This window comes from Diadema antillarum, unplaced genomic scaffold, assembly GCF_040938485.1.
Source record: "Diadema antillarum isolate AM-2024a unplaced genomic scaffold, OU_Dant_1.0 seq00001244_RagTag, whole genome shotgun sequence".
Taxonomy (NCBI): domain Eukaryota; kingdom Metazoa; phylum Echinodermata; class Echinoidea; order Diadematoida; family Diadematidae; genus Diadema; species Diadema antillarum.
In genome coordinates, this window is record NW_027272031.1 from 478823 (window position 1) to 503814 (window position 24992).

Here is a 24992-nt window from a genome sequence, read left to right on the forward strand (position 1 = left end):
TAAGAATGAGTATGTCAAAAAAAATGAGTGAATATGATGACTTATAGAATTATATATTGATCTACCAAGGCAAGAAGATATCAAACAGAGAAGATACTGACAACCTATTTCTAAAAAGCATGATAGCTCCAATTAGGAGAAAGATTACCATTCGCACGACTACCCCCTTTAAAGCGTGTGTCCAGCGGACAGTGGAGATAGCTCTGTGCTCCCTGTGATGGGTATGAGGCATACGGTTTTCCCTATGAGTCACCAGAGCTAGGGTGGATCACCTGACTTGCTCCATCTCGCTCGGACTCCCGCCTCCCTGTTGTTGTTGTTGTTCGCATTTTTCTTTCTTTCTTTCTTTCTTTCTTTTTTTTGCTCCCAAGATTTATGGCGCTGATGATACCAGCTCTGTCTCAGAGCCTGGTGCTAAGATGCACGGATGAGTTGGGGTAAGATGAGATGCGCATGTTCAGATTATACTCCAGCATCATCATTTTCGCCATGGCAACAAGCAGCAAAGAAGTGAGGACGCTACTTTGAAGAGGATAATGAAGCACCCCCTTCCTAAGAAAGTTTTACTATTTCCCCCCCCCCCAAAAAAAAAAAAAAAAACCTTCTTGAAATGCTTTACCTTCTGTGACTTCCTTGTGGTGAATGTAATAATGTTTATTTTTTTTACATACTTCTTCAAATTCTTGTTCTGTGACATATGGGGCAAGTGAGATACAGGTTGTGTATTATAGTTACATTTCTAGCAAATGAGAACTCATACTAGCACTGCAGATGCAATGAGGAGAAATGTGAACATGTAAACACAAACATTTGATTGAAATATACCAAGGGAAATTTCCTAACAGTTAATGATGAGGCAAAAGAGAATCCAAATATCCGGAATGGAAAAAATCTTGAAAACGGACGCACTCCATCATACACTCTTGATAAGTAGCATCTGAAGATGAAAATATATACCTAGACATGTGCTTATCACTTTTCCATAATACCAAGATATATCCAACTTTTCATGCGCCATGCAAATGAATTGCTCCATGTCACAAGGTTAGTGTAAAATATCAACAAATTTCTCACTGATCCAGTATTGGGAACTTGGCAGATCGTGGCACTCTTCAAATTATTCGGAAGCAAACACCGGTACGGAGGAGGAATATTGAAGAGAAGGACCAAAGTATGCGGTATTACTCATCCCATATAATCAAATTCTGTGTTACTGGATTTGTTAATCATTTATGGATCATTTCGTGGTTGGGTGAGCACTGGCTGCAGCCATTTTACTCACACACTGACACTTCTGGATTTTGGAGGAAAAAAACAGTGCTGTAAATTGTGTGTATGCACGTCTGTGTGTTTGTGTATGTGTGTTGATGTGTGTGTTGATGTTTGTGTGAGCATGCGTGTGTGTGTTCATTTACAACAACACACATAGTCAAGCTATATCAATATGGTAATTTACACTCTGTTTTGATATCATTATCATCAGTATGTTCATAATCACCTTTTGACATTTTTATTGCCAATATTTTATCATTAGTAGTCAAAGAACATAGGAGTACCTAGGTACATGTAGTAGTATCACAACTACAGATATTAGCAGTAGATAACCATCATTAATTCTGGAAATGCCACAACTAATTAGTTTCAATAAATGTGGAAGGGTATAATTGCACATGCACCTGTTTTGATATCAAATACTCATTTGGTCATTTAGACGATGAGTTCATCCTTTTGCAATCAGAAATTGAATTTCATAATGATAATTACTATCACTGTCATACGGTTCCATGATATTTGCTCCTGCGACACTTGCTCTCGTGAAATATCTGCATGCGATGCCAAACATAAATTCTACCCACAAGCATAACCCTAATCCTAATCGTAATCCTGACATCAAACTAAAGATAAACCCTATAACAGCTCTAACACTAACCCTGAGTCCTTGAAGAGAACAGGACTGGAGCAAATGTCTTGTCACCCTGTCATACAGCTATAATTGCAATTGTCACAATTACAGCTAAATATTAAACTGATTATGGTTACCATGAATATATTATTCATCAGGACATAAACGTCTTTGACACTGGATTAAGTAAGAAAATCACATGGAGCCAAATCTAGAATCTATTTGTCTATGAGTACGGTAGAAAATTCAGCATTTTCCTCTGAAATAGCTCTAAATTCAGTAAGATTGAGCAGGCAACTCACAAATTTGGTTCATCAATATACGACATCTCAAGCTATTAGACGTAATGAGAAGATGCTCTTAGAATTCTGAAGGGAAAAGAAATGACTGCATTTTTATTAATATTTTCAATCTCTGAATGATGGCGTATTACTGCTAGTGGAGGATTGCCAATACAGATTCAATTTGATGCAGTTTGCTGTCTGTGGTGCACATCTACTTTGTCAGCATATGTTTGAATGAAAACTTGGAGACCTATAAATATCATGGGGGGTTCTGAACGTCTAAAAATGTTATCCCAAGTGACAAGTGGGCATAGTTGCGATCAAAAGTTTGAAAGACATCTGTGCACTCATCCAATTCCCCGTGAAGAAGGCCTCAAATTGGTATTTGGGATGCATGACAATGACAGACACACTGGGGTCTGGGAAGGGGGGAGGACTCCGTTCAGGGAGGACCCCTGTTTCCCCAAGCTGCAGCACCAGCAACAGTTGCTTCGCCATCTCTCCGACACGGCGGGCAAATTGGCAACAACGTGAAGCGAGAACAGGTGGTGGAGGGGAGGACGGTTCCCATCACAAATCTGGGTTCAGCTGACTAAATTTAGAGACCGAAGATCAACCCAACGAGTGAGAATACTGAGCAGTGCAGTATGACACGAAGTGTCATGAAAGCAAGACGTAATTCGATGAGTCTTTGTATTAGATAGAGACTACACATTCTGCCCCGGCCGCAAGACTGCCGCTGTCACATGACCCGTTCTTGTATCATACAGGATAACCTTCTGCTACTTATTTTCAGGTTCATTCTAAAATAATCTCTTGAAGATTCACCTCCTGCTCCTCTCTGTGGAAAATAAAACATAACAGGTTTAAGGCAAAAAACCCTCTTTCAGAAATTTTGCCAGTTGTGATAAACATATGATAGCAACCTTCACTTACAATATTTATCCACTTGGTAAAAATATACCAAGGCCTCTAATCGATAGTGACCACAAATACGCTTTGTAAAAGCAGAACTTTTTTGGGGGTGGGTGAATGAAAGCCATTTTCAGTCAGTTTTACAGGTGTATTTACACATACACATCTATTTACTACATTTATGTTTTGATCTCACACTGTTATAGTGTTACTAATAATATGCTAATTTTTTACTTCACAATACAACACATGGTATTTCCACACACTTTAATTTTTTCCTCTTTATTCTTATTGCAAATTTTCAGACTTTTGAATTTTTCCCTACAGTATCTCTTTTTCTTTTCTTTTCTTTTCTTTTCTTTTCTTTTCCTTTCCTTTCTTTTTTTTCGGGGGGGGGGGGAGGCCTTTGCGGGCCTTTTTTGAGGCCCACCTCACTCTGAAGACAACTTTTTATAAAGTTAGATTCTCCTTTTTCTCCCTTTAATATACCAAGGCCTCTAATCGATAGTGACCACAAATACGCTTTGTAAAAGCAGAACTTTTTTGGGGGTGGGTGAATGAAAGCCATTTTCAGTCAGTTTTACAGGTGTATTTACACATACACATCTATTTACTACATTTATGTTTTGATCTCACACTGTTATAGTGTTACTAATAATATGCTAATTTTTTACTTCACAATACAACACATGGTATTTCCACACACTTTAATTTTTTCCTCTTTATTCTTATTGCAAATTTTCAGACTTTTGAATTTTTCCCTACAGTATCTCTTTTTCTTTTCTTTTCTTTTCTTTTCTTTTCTTTTCTTTTCCTTTCCTTTCTTTTTTTTCGGGGGGGGGGGGGGGGGAGGCCTTTGCGGGCCTTTTTTGAGGCCCACCTCACTCTGAAGACAACTTTTTATAAAGTTAGATTCTCCTTTTAAAAGGAGGATCCATAAGGGCATCCTAGCAATCTATTCTTGATTTCCAGCTTACATCATCTCGTGCCCTAAGAGAGTCATGGGAATCTGAGATAGGCACGTACCAGCCCAAGGTTAATAACTTGTACATTGGCATAAGAGTCACTGCTCTTCCAAAGTCGCATCTTAAAAGGATGGTATAGTTCTGGTTGAAATGGGGCTTCAGGTTTTCAACTGTTTAGTGAGATAAGGAGAAACCTCTTATGAAATATGTAAGAGCATGTAATTCTATGCGGGATTCAAAGTTGATTTGATGAAAATTGGTTTTGAAATGGCTGAGATATCCAACACACAGGGATTTTAATTTTGTTTTACTTTGCTTTTGGATATCTCAGCCATTTCAAACCATATTTTCATCAAATAAATATTGAATTCCTCTAGGATTTGTATGTTCTGTATTGTTTCATAGGTGATTTCTTAGTATCTCACAAAGAGTTAAAAGCTCAATCCTCATCTCAACCAATACTATACCATCCCTTTAAACTAAGCTTCTGGGAATGCCATGAACTTAAGATTTTCATCAGAGCTAAGATGCAAAAACAAAAATAATAATAACAAATGATAATGATGATAATGATAATGATAATAATAACAATAATAATACTAATAATAACAATAATAATGATAATGATAATAACATTAATAACATTAATAATAGTAATGTTGCATATTTAAATCTCTATCAATGTTCATTCGGTGTGCTAGCCTAGTTAAACTGCACTGCAGTAGGGCTAAAAGGCCTATTTTGGTAGAAATGTTTGTATTTACCTTTCAGCAATATGCATGTATTTTAATACACTTTGGCATAACACAGTTTTCCATGAACACACAGCAAACCTAAATGTCAATGGCAAAGCAGTTTCTCATGTACATTGATATATGAATGCAAATATATGCAGAGTGTATGATGACGATTACAGCGTATAATGACAAAGTGCAGAACCTATACAGATGTGCATATATTCTTCTGTACTGCAAGAGCTCCTGATCAGCCTAAACAATAATGAGCAGTTAAATGAAGAGATTGATACATTTCATATCTTACTTTGAATCATGCTACAGATCAATGAATAATCAAATCAAATCATTACAACACTCCAACTCCACATATGAAGAGTAAAATTACCTGATATTGTATTGGACCTTATTGTTGTAAGAGTGTAATGCCTAAGAAATTAAGTACAAATTTTTACACTGCAAACTTCTCCACTATCATGATAAAACATCGTTGAGTTCATAACAATTATCGTCTGTCTAAAACTAACTCTTCTGTCTAATGGTAATTATGGTTTTGTGTCACAAGGGTGTCATAAATACATTTGTATACTTACAGATAGACAAGTTCGATCATTTATGATCTTACAAAGTTATCAAGTGTTTAAATGACAGCAGATACCGAGCACCTTGTCAAAGTTTATAAAAGCTATGGGATGCTACATCAGTCTGCGCACATCATCCACCATAATCTCTCTGGATAAGTGCATCTAAGTGAGTTAAACTACACTGTTGTCATGGCAACACATCCAGGAGTGAGTCAAGCTATAGTGTGGCTGTGTATCATACAGAATTGGTATATCCCTACTCCCCCTCCTCCGCTAACCACAATGCACTGGTTAACCAGGCCTACCTTGCACCTGTGAGATGGCATCTGAAAGTGAAACTAACCTCTGAAGTGAATGCTAAAGGGAATGTAAGGAGTTTACCACATACAGTATAAAAGTGGTCACTCTTTCTATGAAAACAAGTATTAAAAGGCTCCAACGTTAATTTGAGGGGAGAAGTTTAATTTTGGGAGTTTTAGCATCTCTCTACCAATTTATGTAATTTGTCTGATTTCAGTTTCCAATTCCATTAATAAAAACCTTAATCACTGTCTTTTTCTTATACAGGAACAAATCAATTATAGTGTATATTATTGTTGCATATTCAATATTTTATCAGCGCAAAAGATAGAACTGTGATTTAACACATTATACTTTTCTTTCTGAGGTGATTTTCCCCGCAGAAGGAATTGACCATCTTCTAATGCTACTGTTAAAAGTAATCTGTTTAAAGGTTAACATGGCATGTCCAACTGTTTTATCACCTCTTTGAATTGGTATTTCTTCAACTGCACACCTCGGATGACTTTCCCCTTTAAAACATAATATTTGTTCAAGCTAATGAATGCCCCTGCATTATACCCCACGCAGGTTATTATGCGTCATCGGGCTACCCACAGGCGGCGCTTCTGTTAGATTACTGTCCATAACAGCGACGATTCCTGCGCATGCAAGCACACGGCCTGGGGATGGAATGAAATTATTTAGCTGGAAAGGTGTTGAGGAGCAGTGGGCCTGGGGGAAAGAGACAAGGGGGAAAGAGGAAATGTGCTTACTCTGCACCCCTGTCAAATACAGCCTTAATGGATTTCTGGGCACTTTTCATAACAGGCATTCCAATACATCCACATCTATACATCATGTATTTATCTTACTTTTCTTCCTTAATAACTGGAATATTTTTTCAGTCATTAAAATGAAAGGTGAATATGTAATAACTGATAGAAATCGACCCATTGTAAAAAATTGTATTGATGGTTGTGGTGATGATAGAAAGTAGCCGCTGTGAAGATGGTATTGGTGGTTGTGGTAAAAGTAGGAAATGGCCCATAGTGAAGATGGTATTTGTGGTTGAGGTAATAGTAGAGAGTGGTAAAGATGATATCAAGTGAACCACTGTGGAGATAGTATCGGTTGTTATGATCTACTGAGTTGGTGGTGGTGGTGGTGGTTGTAATGATATAGATGGTACTGATATCATTGGCAGTGGCAATGGTTACAGTGGTGGTCGTAGAATGATGCTAGTGGCAATCGTGATAGAGGTTATTACACGCAAATTTCATATAATTCACAATCAAAGTTTGATTAAACCTTCGGACGCTTTCGCATACTCTTTTCTGCAGGCTTCACTGGACTGGCGCTGACTCGCCACTGATGGGGTACCAACAGTGTTTTAATAGGGTCTGCGACAATGGGCATGTAGGGCCTACATGGAAGACAATTTTTTTTTTTTTTTTTTTTTGCACAGAGATATGCATCACAATACAAAAATCATTTCATCTTAAGATTTATTTTCTTTGAAATCCTCCTGATAATTTGCCTCTGGTACTAAAAAAAAGGGGAAAAAATCTCATGATGCATCTCACTACAAAAGGCATGGTGAGGGTGCCTGGGGTCAAGCTCCTACCACTGCTTAAAAAGGGACAGTTTAAAGATTACAAGTGCTTCGCTAGTACTCCAATGATTTTGGGGGGTTTTTTGGCATGTATTTTGACAGTCATTACAATCAAGGTTTGCATTGTTATCAAGACACACATAACTCTTCTGTGTGAATGGTTCTAATATGTCCATCTATCTACAAGTGACTTTCACCAATATCACTGACTTCCCATTGCTCACTCCACGTTCTATCCAATTTTATGGTCCATCATTAGTAAAAGACACCTCAAAAGGTGATATGCACCACCATCGAAGGAGCATGACCTTCAAAGGTGTCTGTTGCTGAGGACATGAGCGCTGGATCTTTGGTCTTCTTCCATCTGGTTGGATGTATTTTTGATTGTCAGGCTTTGGAAGATATAATGGCCTTTTCACAGCCGGGACTTGTGCCGTTTGCCGGTCAGGGGAGGTCATTGGCGCGATGCTAACGACTTTGGCAGCGGACATCCGATTGTTAACGATGGAGGGAACCAGTGGACTGGGGCTCCTGGGATCTGGAAATCTACTCCCTGGAAGTCTGAGGTTCGCGGGGCTACTCCTACAGCAGAATAACGACAGTTTAGGGATCCATTGTCTCGTACAAGAACCAATTATTGTCTGTAGACATTTCAGATTCATATCGTGATTAAAATCATTTGATATGCAGCTGCATTTTCACTTTAAATTGACTTTACTGTTTTATTTTTTTACTTTGTTGTCTCCTAATGACCTACTGACAAAAATTTCAACTTGATTTGTGGAATGTTTGCTATTATCAAGAGTCATCATTTTTTTCATATTAAATTTCACCATTCCTATGCAAGAAGAGAACAGTTTTTTTGATAATGAACATATAATGACCTGAAAGAAGAGGACAAGTTAAGAAAACACATTGAGACTTGAAATCAGACTTCACTATCTGAATGTCATTGAAGATAACATCTCAACAGGCATCTCTTAACAGATACATTGTAGTATGATCACACAATTCTAACTGTTTTAGTATTCTTACTTGTAACAAGCTTTGGTCATGATTTGTCAACACTTTTACTGTTGTTTTTTGCTTGTTGAGGTTTTTTTCTTTTAATGAAACATCTTTTTTAAACCTCTACTAAGGATACATCTGGGGCATTACTGTCATATCAAGTTTTCCAACACTTGAATTCCATGTCTTTATATTGAAAATCATGAAAACTCACAATATGTGGTCAAATTATGTAAAAAGCAAATAAAAAGTTCTCTGGGGAGTTTTTGTACAAACCCATTGCAAAACCACACATCAACTACCATGTTGGATATTAAACATTCTGACATTAGAATAGTCAAACCTGTGTCACCATTTGTCAAATCTGAGATTTCCCCAAATCCATTGATTACTGTAATTTCCAGTCCAGACACACAGTTTTCATTAGTTTCTCTTTGGTATTTTTTTTTAAATGTCTTCTGTTTTGTTTTCCCTAGGTGATTTTTCCTTTAACAATCATTACAATTCGATAATGGTTTTGAGATAAACATGAAGAGGCGGAAACCACAGGACGTGCTTCAGTGATTACATCCGCACATTATTCCTAGTGGTGTATATGCACAGCTTTCAAACAACGGAAGATTCTCATGATTAATGTATCTATGGTTTGGCTATTGAGAGATTATCACCACAAGTCACGCAACCTAGATATGGGGAGTATCCTGTTTGTCTTTCACTTAATCCAATGTCATGGTGCATCAATTGGGCCATTCTCACAGTGTTTTGCAAAAATACTATGACAACTGAATTCATAAAAATGACTGTTTACATTCCAATCAAAACACAGCAGTTATAACAGTTGCCTTAATGTTTAAACTTTATCAATGACATGTAACATAATATCAACAAATAGCTCATCCTGCTAGCTCTTTCCAAGCTTGATGTGCAAATTTTCAACTCATGCGAACTTGCAAGTGGGAGGTACTATATGGCCTACACACTTCTAGAGACTGTAATTGCCAAGTCATTAGAAAGCATAGATGTTACTCGTGTAAACAAAACCTTGAGAGATTAGCTGATACCCGTCAAAAGTCTGCACTAGCATTTACTCGCATGAAATGAAAATTCATACAATGCCTTACACGATCATCACAAGAATTTACGATTTATGGGTGGCCCGATTTATTCACTGCCCACCAGGGCACATTGGTAAACCATGAATACCACTGGTCAGCAAATATATTGTATGTGCATCAAAGCATGCGCTCACTGGTAAAGTCGACTACAATATTACTGTATGCTGTGTGTGCACATACACAGAGATTAGTGATAAAGCTGTACAGTATGTCACCCCCCCCCCCCCCCCCAAAAAAAAAAAAAAAAAAAAATTACAATCAAATTATTATATTGATAACACCCAATATGATTAAACTGTCTAAATGCTACTTCAGGGTCTTCAAACATAGCATCTTAGCTCTATTTTGCAGAAAACCCCGTTCAATTTGGTTAAGCGGTCACAGGGAAACGTGAAAAGTTGTAAAGCATGTCATGAGTCTGATTCTTCCAAGTTTAGCACTTCAATGTTTTTATGTGTGAATACAATAGACATAACTTGGAGGGAAGAGATTCTTGACATCCTCTATAAAATTCCTCATTTCTCTTTGACCACTGAAGCAAATCGAATGGGGTTTTCTGTAAGACGTGGGCAACGAGTTACGGTTTCATATCCTGAATTTGTATTTGGATTGATTCACTATTTTTAAAGATATCATTGCGGAGGGTCCTGTTGTAATTTTTTGGGGGACATATGGTAATATGATCCGGTGCAGGGATTGTCAAATTATATCTGATTCTGAGGGAACCAGTCTTCCCACTCCATGGTGTCCCCATGCTATCAGATCTTTAACCCTTTCTCTGCCAATGAGTCAAAATGTGCACTAATTTCACACACATCCCTATGGAGAGAAAATTGATGTGGCGTGCAGAGGGTTAAAATGAACTGCTTGGGTCCAGCATTGGCTTGGTGAATAGCAAGGGGATAAAAACCAGTTGTCGCTCCAGGTACCCCAAGTGATAGCTGTCTTCCCTGTCAAATCCACCAGTCATCAAGGGGCTTCTACCGGTTACGCACCACTACCTGTCACAGTCGATGGTGATGGGTTCTTGGATCACTGCTTTATACTTATTCAAGGAGCGCATCACCCCATGGAATTCTTCATCCTTCCCGGTAGATATGTGCTCACACAAAGTTCTTATATAGAAGCAAACACATACCTTTACTAGTGGTGCTTTTCGTTTATCAATTATGATTTTCTGAATTATTTTTACCCATATTATATCACAAACACAATTTCTTCTTAGTACCAAAGCCTTCAATTGGTTTATTGTAATACTTCCATTTTGTCAGCCATGTGTCAGCGAATATGTTCATCAAAGCGTACTCTCATCGGTAACGGTCAGGTCCATTCAAGATTCTTTTGGCTGAGTATGTACTTAATCAGTCATAAAGCTGTACACATTTCCTTATGCAGATTCTCCACTATATCCAAGTTGGGCCTACATTCCAACTCCTTGGTATATCTTCATGCTACTGGGTCTTTAAAGGACAAGTTCACCCTTATAAACATAAGGATTGAGAGAATGCAGCAATATTAGTAGAACACATCAGTGAAAGTTTGAGGAAAATTGGACAATCGATGCAAAAGTTATGAATTTTTCAAATTTTTGTGTTGGAACCGCTGTATGAGGAGACTACTATAGCTTATGAGTCATATGCGTACAACAGTATAAAGAAAATGCAAAGAAAATTTAACATATTTTCACTTTTTTCGCATAATAAAAGAGCACTTGACTTGCCCTTTTCTAAAGGGCAGGGGGAATAATATTACCCATAACATATGTCGGTAACGAGTCAAGGGAATGTGTACTTTTTTCAAAAGAAGAAATTTTGTGAAAATCTCTTTATATTTTCCTTATATTGTTGTACGCATGTGACATCTAAGTTTTTCATACACTGCAGTAGTCTTCTCATCCAGCGGTTACTGCACAAAAACTTCAAAAATTCATAACTTTTGAACGGATTGTCCGATTTTCCTCAAACTTTCAATGATGTGTTCTACTAATATTGCTACATTCTCTCAATCCTTATGTTTATGAAGGTGAACTTGTCCTTTAACTGATGGCTACTGGGAAGCTGGTGAGATCTGTGTGGAGTCTATGAGAATCTCACAATCTTTTATTCAAGGGATATAAAGGCAAGATACTGTACCAATCATAACGGACCCTTCCAACACACTCTGCAGTGTGAACTGACAGACCTGGAATATCTGTATATCAATCATTTATTCTTCTTTTAATTATCTATCTACATTATTGCATATATAACTGTCTATCAGTATCCATCTATCTGTCCATCCATCCATCCAATCATCTTTTCATCTTTCTATCAGTCAATCTTTCATTTTCTCTATCAGTTTATCAGATCTATCTATTCATCTACCTTTCTATCTGTCTATATTGACTACGTACTAGATATACATCAATCTATCTACCAATCATTGCATCTACATTGTACACTACCTAACTGAACTTGCAGAGCATCAGTCAGGGGTGGTCATATAAGAGAATTTCCTTTACCACAGGAATGCTTCATTCAATAGCAATATGATTTGATGTTGTGACACACTAATGTTTGCATCTTCAGCTATAATGATCCCATCCCCTCTCCTATGTGTTGCAAATGTGGCCCACTGTCTTTGGCATTTTCCTGTGCATCTGATGAGTTTAATTGGAAACATGGCCAGCGATCTGCTAGCAGGCAGATCAGTGCTCCTTGTAGCAGGAAGTAACAATCGGCAGAATGAGAGCAATTTCCCAAGAATTCTTTTTAGGGGTGCTCTCTATGCCGGGTCATCATTTATTCTGTGACTCACGCCACTCGCTCCCATGAAGAAGACAGGTCTGCCACGATCAAGAGTTGTCACGGTAACATCGTCATGTCGAGGGACTGATCAAGTTTGAAGGAGCGAGGGCAGGCTAACCGAGGGATAGGATATCCTAATAAAATTCTTCTGATGGGAGAAGACCAATGAATGGGGGAAGGATCACTCATTTGTACCTACATCCTAAACTCTCTTCAAAAATACTTGAACAAGAATATGAACCAGTAACCTGCTAAGACTTGGCTGTATTCAACATGGTGCCTTGACTAGTTTTGAAATAATTCAGAGCTCATTATATACATGTAACTGAATTTTCAATGGAAAAAGAGCACAATCACCAATTTCTACATGTGAAATATAGAACAGAGCAAAATCTCTTTCTCTGAGAAACTAAAGCTTATGACATTTTATATTCCATATCAAAGCAATTAGGGTCAATGACATAATTCAATATTGTGATCAAGAGCATGTTAGGCTTGCAACTGGGGAGCAATCAGAATATATCACACTAATTGAGTTTATATTTCACCAGTTCAAAACAATTACTGGAGCGCTAAATGGCATTTTAGGTCAAATTTTACATGCTTTCAATTATTTGGTGTTTGCACATTAATCCGAGGCTTTGCAGTTCACGGATGATTCAGGTCTCATGACAATGCCATTGTCTGTGTCGGCCCTCATTGTTCCGCCGAAAATTAACGAGGAAAAAAAAAAGGCAAATTGTGACACAAACAAGTCATGATGACGGTGTGGCTACATACGGATCATGTGACCATTTTTTGGATTGTGGGATGCGGCAGAGTTCACACTGAAAAATGGTGAATGCACAACTGATGAGCACATCATCTCTACTGCATATCCTATGCCGTCTCTATTGCATTTTTTTTTTCTCTCTCTCCACATTCTTAATAAATTCTTCTACAGAAAATGAACAAGTACAAGTTCCTTGGTTTGCTTGCAAAATATCTTGAGGGGAAAATGTCATAAAGGAGGCCCAACTCATTTGATGTTTTCAGGATGAACACCATGTTTAAAATAGGAGGATGCTCTGTAACATGTTCCCATTTACATTCAGTTATTGCCCAAACACAACAAGTTTCTTTCTAACACTGTACATTCTTAGCAGGTCAAATTTTCCAGCTCACCAACTATCATCAATTAAAATTCACACTCTTTTTTTTCTTCAGCGGAAGGTCATTAAGACACAAAGAGCATGCATCACCAAACCCAAGGACTGTCTAGACAAATTAAACCATCCATATGTCCTGCCGAGTGATTTGGGTCAAGCTGGAAGATTCATGCGGCAATTTCAACCTTGTTGGTTGCCGTTATTTCCCTAGAGGCGTGGCTTTAAGATGGCCGCCACGTGTTAATTCGACCGAGTGCGGAGATGCCCTCCACCATATGGTTCAATTCTAATGTCTCCTTCATTCTATCACATGATTAGCGGAGTGTCTGAAAGTCTCTCATCTCTTTTTCTCTATCTCCCTCTCCTACCACCCCACCCCACCCCCATCCTATCGCATCGTATCTCATCATGTGTCGGTTCCAGCCAGAGGAGGTACATGTATATCAGGCCTTGATACATCACTACTACGAGGCATTATTTTCTATTTTTACATCACCAAATGAAGTCATCCCCTTCGGATAATCTGTTGGCTTCTGTTTCTATCATACATTGTAGTAATCATGTTCTACAGTCTGCATTGCATGGAATGTGACTTGCAGGTAAAAATCATAGCATTTATATCATTTCAGTCTGTATGCAATTCAATAACATATTTTGTATACTGTCACAAAATGAAGTGTTCATCTCATCAAACACTGTTTCTATGAACAGAACGTACATGTATCTACAATAAAGGATTGGCAAATCATGCAAGCTGTTATTAACGCAGCTCCTCACTTGATCTGCAGTCTCTATTGATGGTCATATACCATAATCATGACATTCATCGCAGTAACTCAAACCTTATAGTTGTGTTGTTGTTTGGGATTTTTTTGCTTTATCAAGAGCTGAGACATTGAAGGGAGCTAAAGCTGCAGAGTTGTACAAATTCATGCTCCCATTGCTATTTCAAAGAACATATAGCCCTGCATGTGTATCACAGAACACATTAGATACTTGGCTTGTAAAGAGTGATTAATTACACTAAATGTGAAAGAGCTCTGACAATACAATAACAGCAAAACACATAAAGCGGGACTGTTACAAGGTTAACAGTGCATTTCTACTGGTCTGTGTGCATCACAGAGCAACCGCCTTGCCACACAAATATGTGATCACGATTGATTCATGTACGTACATTTGTAGGTTTGTTTACTTTGTGGCACACCTCAAAAATTTCAGTCATCATAACCTATGAGTCATCAAAATTGTTTGCACACAATATTGAGGAAGAAAATTATTTTGAATCCTGCCTTATTGGGCGACAAGTGGATCACATAATTTCATTTGCATCTTGGTCTAGATATATTTACAAAAGTACCTATTACCCGGTACACTGTGTCTGAAGGGAAAAAAGATTAATTTGACGTGAAATTTGCCTCATAACATTATATAGTATACACAAAGTTGAACATTTGCAAAAATTGACTAATACAGACACACTCTGCTTGTTATACAATCTATTGAAATGATTTTAACAAATTTCAGACACACAAAAAAGAGGTCTTATCCTTTTGTTAAATAAATGTTCATGATTGTCATTCATTTTGACACAAATGAGAAATTGGCTAAATCTGGTAATATACCAGAAAATTACAGAAATACAAGGAAAAAAGGAGACCATCAAGACCCACCTGAATGTCAGCAGTGAGTCTTGCATTTTAAATCAGAAATCATAATAATTATTTACATGATCAGATTATTGAATTGGGTATATTTTTCTGCCATACCCCATATCAGATATTGCAATATCTGCACAAATACAATGAACTACATCTAAGTCCTATTTTTTCACCTGTCACAGAATGGTTGATTCACTGCATGGGAGCAGAACTCTCTCTTTCAGATTAATACACCATTTCTTTAAGATTGCTAAACTACAACATATTCCTTTAAGATTGTTAAACTATTCCCCGAATATACACTGAATAGTTTCTTTATAAGGTTGCCAAACTATTCCTTAAAGGGAAGATAAACCCCAAGAGCAATGTGGATTGAGTGAAAGCAGCAACATTAGTAGAACACATCAGTGAAAGTTTGAAGAAAATCGGACAATCGATGCAAAGGTTATGAATTTTTAAAGTTTTGATGTTGGAACCGCTGGGTGAGGAGACTACTAGAGGTTATGACGTATGAGTGGACAACAATACCAAGAAAATATAATGAAAATTCTGCAAAAATCCATTTTTCATGAAAATTACAAATTCCATCAACTTGATATTGACATATGTTAAGGGTAACAATTATTCCCCCTGCTTTCTGAAAGCGGTTGGTCCATTGCTCTTGCATGATTCTAGAAAAGTGAATTTTTGTTGAATTTCCTTTATATTTTCTTTGTATTGTTGTCCACTCATACGTCATATCCTCTAGTAGTCTCCTCACCCAGCGGTTCCAACACCAAAACTTTAAAAATTCATAACTTTTGCATCGATTGTCCGATTTTCCTCAAACTTTCACTGATGTGTTCTACTAATGTTGCTGCTTTCACTCAATCCACATTGTTCTTTGGGTTTACCTTCCCTTTAAGATTGCTAACTCAATAAGATTGGTGAACTGAACTATTCCCTCAAGATTATTGAACTATTACTTCAAGTTCATTGAATTATTCCGTAAACATTGTTGAACAATTCCTTTAAATTTCTGAACTACATGCCTATATGTATTCCTTGAAATGCTGAAAATTTACTTTAAGATTGATAAACTATTCCTTTAACATTGATATGTACAATGTACACTATTCCTTTAAGATAGTTAAACTATTCCACAGCCCTGGGAGCTATCATCATCCTGATATTTGAATGGTGAAACTAGCAGACTAGCATTCCTGTCTCATTCATTAGGCTGTAGATTAACCCACAAACTTAACATCTGTGAGACAGGCCTTTGCTGTTCCCCCTAGCACTCCACACATTATAATGTAGCATGCATACACTGCAGTGACAATTACACCAGGAAGCAGCAAATGATTAATACAAACTGTACTGCATATGGCTACAGGTCAATGTGAGGTCACCAATGTCACTGCATTCCTTGGAATTATTCTCTTGTGCAGCAACCATTCTGTCTGTCAGTAAATGCCTCCTGGCAAGGCCATGTACATTGTATGTAAAAGTACATGACTACAAATGCATTTGATATAAAACAGATAATGAATACTTCATAATATGCACAATGAAATAGTATGATGAGAAATATATGATGAGAGTTCAAAAGAAATATTTACATACAGTCTATGTCCACAACATAACAGGACACAAAAGGGTAATGAACTTTATATGAACTCTTTTCTCTAGAGACCAATAGACCTGCTTTAATACGAAGATATATTCAAATCTTATGCATGATATACCTAAATATCACGAAGATTGCTTCTGACAACGAGACTGCTAGCTCAAGGCTTGCCTAAGTATAACAACTAATGCATGCAAAATGTATTCATGTCCTGAAATGCACTTTTTATAGTGTAGTTACAGAAGAACAGGGCCCTGTTTTACGAAGATTTAAAATTGATTATATACACGTGTAGTTGATTTTAACTGTAAGTCTATGGCAGCCTGTGTAGTAAGGAAACTTAAAATCGATTTTATCTTTTGATTTACAGGGCCCAGGTATAGTAACTCATTACAAGGTCTTCAGAGGGAAAATATCAAAAAAATAGAATCAATCCATAAACAAGCCTATTGGTAACTGATCGAAAAAGGTGACTAAAACTTCAAAGGAATGATGTCACTAAAGAAGTATGGAATGTTATTGATCTGTTGAAACTTAACTTAACAAAACAAAAACAACAAAAGTGCATCATTTTACAAATAGTACATCGATGGAGTGGTACACATGCCAACATTCTGAAACAGTTGAAAAGACATCATATAATCATGTGATGCTCTTTAAACCAATACTTAAGAAGATAAATCTCTGATCCAAAATATAATGATTTTTATAGCCAGGTTTTTACAGCAAGGTTAACTGCCCCACATAATGAAATCTACATGTAAGAATCAAGGGGAAGTCCCTGGGTGAGCAAATTCCATCCTTTCAATTCCAAACAAAAGGCATTATACTGTACTGTGTTTGATTATCACACACCCACACTAATCTCTTCTACCCGCATTGTATAAAATATAATAATTTACACAGATTCACTTGCATGTCAAATGCAAATTCATGCAATTTTAAACATTAAAAAACTACCTTATGATTGTAATACTCCTCACAACAAGAGTGAACTTCACAGGTCTGAGTGGGTACTATACCCAGACAACTAAAAGAAAATCACTATGATGGCTAATTCATATCCGTGATAGTGAACTCATTAAAAGTCTGAATTGCACTGTTATCACGCGTATAGCGGAACATCATATGCCATTGTACGTGTAGTTTCAATCACATAGTCTTCCTTTACAGACTTTCTGTTTCATTTATGACACTGCATCTAAAAAGACAAGAGGACTTACAAACTGATAAAATTACACACCAACCAACTATTAATTTGCTTCTAAATTCGTGCAAACTTTTATTTTTTCAACAAAACGCAGTACATTACATTTGGACATCCACAACAAATATGAGAGCTGATATTAAAAAGGTTGGGAAGGAAGTGGGTCAATGGGTGAAAACTATCGGTGTTTTAAAACCATTAAACACAGCATTCACTACTCTGGAGATTTAAAGGAGGATCTCTTTATTTTCATGTGTTCCAGTATTGGAGGGTTGCATCTGTAGCCTAGCCTACCTCCAGAACCTTGATTCCAGAGACGTCTTCCAGCTTTATAGAAAAATTCACCCAAACAAAGAGTCTTTTTAAAGTAAAGTAAACTCATTGCACACATACATAGGAAAGTACTATTTTTAAAGCAGGAACAGTTTGAGCAAAAAGCAAACTATATAATCAGTGTGCTCAATAATAAAGACAGTATTTTGGTGACATGATATCCTTTAATTTACAAGCATACATGTAAATCATGCATGTAAATCATGCAGCAGTCTCCCTCCTATGTTCTCGAGATCCCCCTTACTCACTACTTACAATATTATGTCAAATTAAGTGCCAAAAGATTTTCACCTTGACACTTACTAAACAGGCATCCATGCCACTGAACAATCATGCATGCATTCTCAACATAATGATGATAATGTTCTTTATACCCAGGATAGTCTCTTCAGTGTTGTCACTGCTCTACCAAAGGGCCCTGCTATTATTATTACCCAAGCATTGCCAGGTGCCCATTTATACACCTGGGTCAAGAGGGACGTAGTGGGTAAAACATCTTGTCCAAGGATGTAAGCACTGGGTGGCATTTGAACTCGGGTCCTCCGATCAGGAGTCGAGAGTCTTATCCACTATGCCACAGCGCCCCCATCGCCTTTGCAGTAGCAATGTTGTATCAACTTTAATTGTACAGTATCAGCGTAGTATCGAGTATCGATGTTGCGGAGGTGTAAGCCTTGACACACCTTAGCAATGATCTTAAACCTGTTCCTACAGCTTAATAATGCAAAGCTGAAGCTTTCGCCTTGCAAATCTTGTGAGGAGTCAGAGGAAACATTGACAGTTACTTGTTAACACCTCCTTTAACTAACGGTCACGCACTAGCCTCAATCCCAGGCTGAGAGCCGATTTGTCTTTACCCAGTAGTGCAGTACCCCATCCAATCAAAGAACTGCACCTGTCTAGAACTGCATGGAGACACTCCCTCCTCTGATAAGACCACATTATGCATGTATTACTACATACTACATGAGAGACAACCTCCAATTTGTACAAGCTGAACAGACCTGTATTGGTGTAAAGAAAGAAATCCTTGGAGGAAGGCTAACCCTGAGTAGGCTGAAACTTTTTTCTTTCCTCTATTAGTTCCTGTATGATGTCAGCAGGAAAGTCGATCAGTGCGGGGACTGGAGGGAAGCAAACCTTGGTTTCATCCTTGCCCTCAATCCGATAAACGGGATTAGGGAAGCCAGATAATCTCTTTGCGGGTAGAAGATGGCACTGTATAATCTCACTAGGGTGAAATGGGAGATTTTCTGCATGGATGCTCAGTAGCAACCAGTCTTTGTAGAAATGACACAAAGACAAAATGGTTCAAATTTTTGAGACATTGTGATCTTTCATTACCAACACAGACTGTATAACATACAACACTCCAGCAGGGAGGTTTTGTCTCACCTCCCTGACTCCAGTAATGCTCCTTCAGCGTTGCTTGATATGATGTAGATGTCAAATGCTCAAAGAAAAAAATATATATATGTATGTGAAATTCTCAGGGGAAAAAAATCCCTAAATTGCATTTCATCTAACACTGAGGGAGGACTGAGTAAAACATGGACTTGCTGAAACTTGTATCAAATTTTTTAGAATTATCAACCATCATGGCACCACCAATTTATTACTTTGAGACTTTAATGAGGAGTTTTCCTGCAAAGTGCTATTGTGATTTAGTTCAAGAATATTTGCACAGATAGATTCAATGTCATAGAAATTACCATCATTATGCCATTACCATACAACATGGCCCATTCATTCATAGATGAATGCAGCACTGAATAGTACAACTTTGTACTTCCGATGACTGGGTAGAACACATCACCATTTTTCAATAAAAATGAAATGTTTTTCAAACTAAATTGGACAGTATTAATTCACCAGGAAAAGTCAACTGCCACAATTATCAAGTCAAAGTTGTGAATGATGTTATTGTCAATAATAAAAAAAAATGCTTCTATATGGCCAACAAGAAAAACTGTGCTACATGCAAAGAAATTTCAAGCACAGTTGCATTTCCCTGTATATTCTTTAATCTCTGATTCTATTAAATCCTTTAAAGACAGAGTCCTTCAAAACTCAGGGGAAGCCATATGTTCAAATTTAAATCTACTACCAAATTGAGTTTCAATCATCCTTAGAATTAAATCAATCAACTGTCAATAATGTTTTGGCTCAAAATCATGAATTAAGTACTTATCTCTACAACAGATTTGTGCTTCTTGCCTGTTTTAATTGCCCAAATGGAAAAAGCTTCATAGATTTGAAGGGAAGAAGGCCTTTTTTTTTTAATTGCTGTAATACTCTCTTGCCATTTCGTCCCACATCTGTCATTATATTTTTCCTCTCATCAACCAATAGGCCCTTGCTATAGGGTAGAACAAGACACAAGTTCTCTCTGTTCATCACCATCCATTGTGAAGAGCCATGTAACCATGGTGACATGCAATGAGGTCATGTGACCTGAGGGATTCTTTACTTGTCTGTCACATATTGTATTTTGAAAAGGGCAGTGCATGCAGGGAACCGTAAGCAAGCTTTGCAACCCTTGACTTTTCTCAAACTGTATAGTACTGGCTAACACTCTGTGTGCATAGGGTCAGACTACAAAATTGATGGCAAAATAGTAACACTGCTAAGTTTTGGCAGGCTTCTCACATTTCAGAGTGGATGACTACTACACAGGGTTGTTTACAAATCATTAATTTCTTGCCTTTGGGGCACTGTAATTCCAAAAGATGGTTAATAAACACAATTGTATGTCAAACCTAGTTCCTGCTAACAATTACCTAGAATTGAAGCATTGAAAGGAGTGTTAATCATTAGGAAAGAATCTTCCACGAAAATAATACAGTATCGTCATAAAGATGCAGACATGAATTTTTTAATCTTTTACTTTCAAATTCTACTCTTTAATGTATAAAGCAGATATTGTCTTCTCTGCAAAGAAATTTGTTGAACAAGTAATTAAAATTAATAGTTCTGGATTAATGTCTGCAACTGATATACACTTGTCTAGAAAGGGGACCCAAGTGGGGCAAATATGAATTTCACTTATGAGCATGATAATGAAAAAGTCAGAACTTCATGGTTTTCAATAGTATCTAACCAGATGGTTTACACAGCCCAAAGATGACATATTCCTTTAAAACTGGATAACTTTGTTAAGGTCATCAGACCTAATATGTCTGCCTAAATTTCTGCATAGGAAGTACACGAAGGGACCATGCTGATAGCATCTCAGAATTGGCAGTAAACGTTGCCTGCGATCTGAGCAAATTAGGTTTGAGAAGTTCATTACGAGAGATTGACTCTGCTCTGAATCTGAAACCCTGTAGGCAAACGTTATATGAAATCAATGTCAAATAAAGCACTGGTCACTGCTTGCTTGTCCTAGCTAGGATTTACACTGAGCATTATATGATACTGAATGATTTATTTGTTAAATCAAAACTTTTCCTGTCTGCACCAAGTCTTGTTCTTCCTAATGATAGACAAAGGATAGTGTTAGTGACACAATAGGAAAACTTACCTTTGTTTTTTAATATTTCTCGGATACTCAAAAGGATTAACATATCATGGTGATATTTCATGAAAGTATGTATAGTTGTACTTGGTCTAAAATCACAATAGACAATTGTGAGGGAACTCCAACTTGTTACATTGACACCAGCAGGCTCCTAAATGTCAAATCACAGATAACTGTAAACCTGATGCCTGCCTGTTTCCATGGTGATGAGCTAGTGGATGATGCAAGAGATTACTATTCTGATTTTACTTTAACAGGAGAACTGAGAGAAGTACAAATCCTTACACCTTAAGTTGATTATGGAGGTGACATTTTACCTAGTACTTTATGAAACAGTATTGAGATATACTATTCACAAGCTTAGACATACTAATGAGAGAACATTACACAAGAATAAGAATCAAAATGCATTTGTTCTACATAGGCATCTTGTTACACCATAGCACTGGTAAAGAACTGCTACTCAGGTGATCATAATTGAAAATAGGACTTACCGTTATCTCTTCGACGTTTTCATCCCCTGATGACGTGGACTGTTCGGTGGAGTCATCTTCCTCCACCTCCCTCATCGTCACACCTTCAATCTTGATTGGCATATCATATCCTTGCTCCTCCACATCTTCGAGCTCCTCAAGAGTTCCACAAGCACTATCTGGCTCCTGACGAACATCTTCATCGTCCTCATCGGTCTTGCCAAAGCTGTACCCACCAACTGCATCATCCGAGTCGGAGTTGGTGATGTCAGAGTCATCTGCCTCAAAGTGCGGAGGCTCATCCTCATGAGACCGATCCTCCTCCTCCTCCTCTGCCGCCTCCTCGTCACTGTCTATCGTCGTTTCCGGGAGAGACATGGCCATGGCCATAATATCTGTGCTCGCACCACCAATCCTGCTTCTGGGAGATGTCGCATCCGTCGTAATCGCTTCCGCTGTCAGGTTCACACGGTTCTTTGCAACGTCATCCTCCATGGAAGGGGTCGGAGAGAGGAAGGCACACGACCCTTCTGAAGGGAGATCAGAGACAATGTCCGGCTTTTCATCCTTAGAAACTGTGCTAGAATCTGAGGCAGGTGCAGACGATTCGACTTTGGAGGTCACCTCTGCACGAACAGTTTCTGTCTGGGGTTGAGGTTTGACTTCTGGAAAGGGTATGTCTTCTTGGTCATCTGTGATGGGAATGCGTCGAGACTGAAATGTCTGCCCTAAAGCTTCATGAATGTCATCAACTGAATACGCGTAGCTATTGGACTGAGGCGAGTGAGATTCTGTCTTCCGTTCGGGTACCTGAGAAGATTCTTGATTGTCTCTGCTGGACAGCTTGGCTGTCATTTCCTTTCTGCGATTATTCTCATGATCAACATTTACGATCTCCACATAATCAATATCTTGGCGATCAATCGCTATTATTGCTGATGCAGGCAGACTCTTTTTGACTGGAGGCTGCACATGGTGGATCTCTGTCTCAGTCAGTTCACGAGAAAAGGGTCTCGGCTCGTTGAAACTCCATCTCCTACTACGACTGTCAGAATCCTCCGAAGACTGCCTGCGATTCTTCCTGAGAGTTACCACTGTGTTCTCCACCTCAATGGTCTCCCTCTTTTCCACTTCCATTGGCTTTGATGTGTCTGTTTTAGTTACCAATCCATTGGCTGTGGGAACAGAGTTTGATTCTCCAAACTTTGTCTCCCTTGATACGCTAGCCTCAGTCTTAGGCTTTGAGTCTAGGTTTGAAGATGAGATATCCATGGAATCTCCTGCATTTGCGCTGGAATGTGACAGATCATCTTCCCCTACTGTCGTTTCTGTTAATGATTCGTGTCGTATCCCCACATCGACAGGTTCACCAGAATTCCCTGAATTCTCCTGGATTCGCTTCTTGACGACTGGAGGGCTAGTAGGCGGGCTGGTGTTCCTCCTGGGGCCAGTTTGCCTGCGCTGGACTGGAGGACTACTGGCTGCCTCAAACTTCTTTAGGACGTTGGTGAACCTCACGCGTGGGTCCTCATCTTTCTTGCCATCGGCAGGCACAGCTGCCGAACTGTAATCTCCACTAAATCTCTGCTGGATGTTGTACTCTTGGCTGTGAGGGCGGGCACTCCCGGATTTTGAGTCCTTGTTCCGCAGCACAACCCCAGAGAGGGATGTCTTAGCACCACCGCCACCACCACCACCACCACTTGTGGTGGTAGGTCCGCTGGGTGCCATGGCAACCTTTGGTGCTGATGGGGGCTTGCTGTGTGTGTTTGCCTGCTCTTCAAACAGGTGCCGCAGCTTGCGGACGTTGGAGCTGACCGAGGACTTCTCACCACCGCCGCTTGGGTTCCGGCTGGCTGTCAAGGCAGTAGCCATGTTGATATCAGCCAGGTCCCAGCACCTGGAATTACAAAGAGAGAGAGAGAGAGAGAGAGAGAGAGAGAGATAATGAAAGAGATTAGACATGAAGTGTACATCACCTTCAGGTGAGGTCACACCCAATAAATCTTCTGAACATACTGGAGGAATATTAGACAACACTCCATCTTAACAAATCTATCACTACAATAATATGACAGCAAACTGTGGGACTCTTGGAGTCAGTGGTTGAGACTAGTTAGCAGCAAGCATTTTTAAGTGGGGGAGTTACACTACAAATCAATAATGGCATCATAAGCATACTGTGTTAACTGTCTCCATTACAAACCCTATTTCAGTAACAACATGTCTCCATAAGCACGCTGAAATCAATGTCTGCTACATGGCAACTACAATGTACAGTATATCCAGGAAGCTACAAACAGGGGCTGCTTCTGAAACAGGAAGGATGACAAATTGTAGAAGCCAAACTCTGTTTACATGTCTGCAAATAGAAGTACCCATGTAAACTACACTGAGAAATCTAAAATCTTTATACAAGTTTATTATTATTTTATTGTTATTATCATTATTATTATTATCATTATTATTATTATTATCATCATCATCATTATCATCATTATATCATTTGTGAGTGTGTGTGTGGGTGTGTATATGCAGCTTGCTTCCTCTTTGTGTTAGTGTATATTAAACTTTTGTGACAAATGTATTATCATTTTCATATTAGCATATTTCATACACAAAATCATCTTTCCCTACACGAAAGTAAGCAAATAGACAAGCTGAGGTCCAGACTGACAAATCAAATTAGTTTGATGGATGTCACGATTGATACTGACACCATCCACATGTAATGTGAAACTAAGTGACGTGAAACTGTTCTTCTTCTAAAAGTTGCAGCTGTTGCCAGAAGCTCTTGCAACTGTTGCGGTTGATACTGCATTTTCTTTTTATCTATGATTGTATGCAGCGGAT

At 38.2% G+C, this 24992-nt stretch overlaps 1 pseudogene; it reads right to left on the reverse strand.

Moving 5' to 3' along the window:
- LOC139745244 (uncharacterized) overlaps nt 1–24992 on the reverse strand; it is a 314489-nt pseudogene that overhangs the window by 235643 nt on the left and 53854 nt on the right.